This window comes from Alexandromys fortis, unplaced genomic scaffold, assembly GCF_014885135.2.
Source record: "Alexandromys fortis isolate MF-2015 unplaced genomic scaffold, M_Fortis_MF-2015_v1.1 scaffold_109, whole genome shotgun sequence".
NCBI lineage: Eukaryota > Metazoa > Chordata > Mammalia > Rodentia > Cricetidae > Alexandromys > Alexandromys fortis.
In genome coordinates this window covers 4,537,584-4,541,319 of record NW_026068005.1, presented here as the reverse complement: position 1 = coordinate 4,541,319, position 3,736 = coordinate 4,537,584, and the positions used below count along the sequence as shown (strand labels likewise).

At 38.2% G+C, this 3,736-nt stretch overlaps 1 protein-coding gene and 1 pseudogene across 1 annotated transcript in view; both read right to left on the bottom strand.

Annotated features, from left to right (window-relative positions):
- The window catches only part of Dpp10 (dipeptidyl peptidase like 10), a 714,980-nt gene that overhangs the window by 481,090 nt on the left and 230,154 nt on the right, over nt 1–3,736 (bottom strand). The window lies entirely within an intron of this gene.
- Nucleotides 3,047–3,675, bottom strand: LOC126513224 (SPARC-like; annotated as a pseudogene).

Sequence of the window (3,736 nt, the reverse complement as noted above, 5' to 3'; positions counted from 1 at the left end):
AAAAAAAATAAATAAAACAAAGCTTTTTCCACATAGGATGTTTAAAACAGTTGCCCAGGTATTTATGCTTTGACATTTATAAAAGACTTTAAAATACTATGTTGTCTATGGCTAATTATAATACTAGGGAAATAGTGAAGGGAACAAAAATCAACATACATGTGTAAGACAGGAAAGCCAGAGTTAAGAGAGAGAAAACAGACCCTCCACTGAAGAAATAATGGCTGTAAACCATATGCTACAAACTCAAGCTATTTACAGTTCAAGAAATATTCTATATCCCCAGGATTTTTCTTCAGTGCTTCCAGATAGCAGACATCACTCTTCTAAGAAACTGCCTGTGTAGATAGCAATCAGAAACTTCATGCCAGGAACTCCCTAAAAAGCTCGTTGAAGATGAGTGTTCAGCTCTTCAGTGGACAGCATAGGGGGAAATTTCAATAGAAGAGCACTTGCCTATCAAACACTAGCAACCCCAGCTCTCTTAATAAAGAAAACAATAATAAACATAAAATGATAGTTTAGTCCTTTAGATTTTCCAAGTTTCCACAAAATATTCTTCTTGTTGAGTCAACGAAATAGGATTGGCCTATAGAAGTGCTTAATCAGAGCTGGGGAAAGAGCTCCCTAGTAGAACATGTCTCTAATGCACAGAAAGCCTTGAGTCTTTTCCCACGACTGAATAAACCTAGCAAAATGGTTCAAGCATGTAATCCAAACACTTAGGAGGTAGAGGCAACAGAATCCAAGGTCATCCTAAGACAGCTCTTTTTTTCTTTCCAGACACTACAGAAACTCTATGAAGTTCATGTGCTTTGCCCATGGTAATAATACACACTTTCCTCTTAATTTCCAACTTATTTGAATACTGAGTAGCTGTTATTCACGATGAAGTACAATATAGTTTTTCATGTATATTTTCACTTCAATGAATATTTTGATATATGAAATGTGAAAATCTTACAATTTACATATAATTAAATCAAAATGAAGCAAAAAAATACAAAGTGAAGGCCACATTAATCTAATTATCTATTAGAAAGTTGATGCAATGGTGACCATGAAAATTGTTGTGATTTTTAATTTATTTTGGCAAACACCTTATCTAAGAAGACTATTATCTAAATTCCTTCACAGGACTCCTGAATTTTAATATTTGTATTGTATTACAATTTTGAAGCAAGTATAAACATTACAAGCTTATTGATAAGAGTAGTATGTGAATATTTAGAGACAAAAGCATTTCAATGCAAGATAAGAGATAGAAATTGAAAGCAAACTCATTAGGAAACAAAGCATTAAATTTTTAGAGGAGAAGGAAAAAGATGGAAGAGAAAGACGTTCGGAAAGACCAAGCCAGGAACAATGAAAGAGGCAGGGCACACTGTTTGTCATTAATATACACACTTTAAGAACTTACATGTGAAATGAAAGGGAAATTGGCTTGATCTTTTAAAGGGGAAATGTTACTACTGCTACCTAATAGCAGAAGACATTTTAACATGTTTGGAAACTGGCATGCAAGACAAAAAGTGATCTTTCAACTGAGTGTTGGAACATTGTGTAGCGCAAGATTGAGGAAACACATAAACTGGATATTAGCATTATTAACATGATTTTTTATTGTTTTGTCATTGATTTTTGTTTTTTACTGTGTGTGTGTAAAACAGTTTTGCTATACAGACCATCATACCCTCAAATTCAAATTATCAGTCCTGCTTCAGCCTCCCAAGTACTGATAACACAAGTGTGTATACCCTGCCTTGCTATAATTATTGTTTTCTATACTTATCGTAGACTGAAATAAATGTTAGTTGTTTGTAAAATTAGCCAACATTTCTAATAATATTCCATTAAAAATGACACCCAGCTGAAAAATAATATTTCTTTTAAATTCACTTGTTTAACATAAATAAATGATCATGAATTTTTAGTCTTCTGTTTCCCAGGTAATTACTTTTTATTGTGGAAGATCTGTCAAACTCTTCAGGTCACTGTGAGACCTCACATGATTAATGAGAAGAAGCTTTTTGTGAAATGCTTGGAGGTGAACAAGTGGTCAGCCTGTGAGATCTGACCATTCCCTTGACTAAAGTTTCTCTGCATGAGTAGAAGATTTAAAGGGGGTGGAGGGACAGATATGTTAAAACTTTGACAGCCTTCCAAATGTGAAAAAAAAAAAAAAAACAACAGAGCAGTTTAACTCTCTCTACTTTACAACTTTCCTTGTCTTCCTCTTGAGTCTCACTTGCCTTAAACAGTCTTCCAGTGCCTAGAGTCCCTATGGAAAGATCTGAAATCCCACGAGCGGTTGAATAGGAGAATCCCACGGGTGTTGTGGTTCACCCATGGTTGTCGCTTGCCAAACTTTGAACCAAGAATTAAATATGGAAATAAACTGTCTGAAGCATGAAGAAGATAGCAAGTTCTGGGCATAGCAGTTGCTGGGAATCTGCACATTTCCATAAGAGCTGTGGAATATTCTCTCAGCTATTGACCTATGCTACCAAGACTTGCTATCCAGGTACTGACTGATCAGTCCTTAAGTCTCTCAGAGAACCCTTGCCACATTTTGTATCTATGTCTTTAGCTTCCCTTTGCTTAGCCCTAAACCACTAATAGAAAACCTCAGGTAGCTCACAGCCAGAAGAAAAATAAAAACAAAACCAAAAATACCACAGTGTCTGAGAAGGTATCTGTTAAAGTCAAGTGGGGAAAAATAAAAGAAAAAAAGATAAATATACTTGTATTAGGCAAGTTTGCACACCTCCATCTCCAACACAGTCAGTGAGACACTGGATAGTACAAGGGACAACAAGGGGGGCATAAATGGGCCCTAGCCTCAGATTGGAGTTGAGCCGGAAAATACCGTGAGTTGGATTATACCCCCTCTTTTTTAAAGTACTGTTAATTTGTTCAGTTTAATCTACATTAGCACGGTATCCCCTAGCAGAACAGCCAACCATCTAAAGATTTTAAACAAGGAGGGGGAGATGGAAAGAAGAACATCAGAGACTGAAAAGCTTTGGCTGCAGAAAGAGTGAACTTAGATCAGCAAATCCTTGTCAATGTCCTGCTCCTTGATTTCCTCTAGCTGACCTATTCATCCCATGCAAAGTACTCATTGTTGTGGAGGTCATAGGTTTAGAAGAAGCTTATGGTACAGTGTTCCATGGGGATGAGGAGAGCATGCAGTGGGGTCGGCTCAGGGTGGTACAGATGCCGATCAATGGGGTGCTGGTACAGCTGGCAAAAGTGCTAGTGCACGAGAAGATGTTTGTGTTGTAATTCTTCTCAAACTCTCGGGCCAGCAGTTCCATAGGACAGACGTCTCTGGACTCCTGATGCCTTTCATTTTCATAGACTTTCTTCACATATAGCTTCCGCTTCTCGTTGAGGAGGCTGTTGCCCCCATCTTTCTCTTACAAGGTGACCAGGAGTTAGTCACGAATGCACTAGGGGAACACTGTCAGCGTAGAAACAAGCAGTGGGGATATATTTGCATAGCCTAACATAGTGCATGTGGAGCTTGTGGCCCTTCTTGGTGCCCTCCAGGGTTCACTTTGTAGCAAAGAAGTGGCAAGAGAAGTCTAGAGGCCTGCCATTGCCACACATCTCAAACTCATCAGTGAGAACAGGGCAACTGGTGGGATCATAAGGTTCACGCACAGGGCTCTCTCTCTCTCTCTCTCTCTCTCTCTCTCTCTCTCTCTCTCTCTCTCTCTCTCTCTCTCTC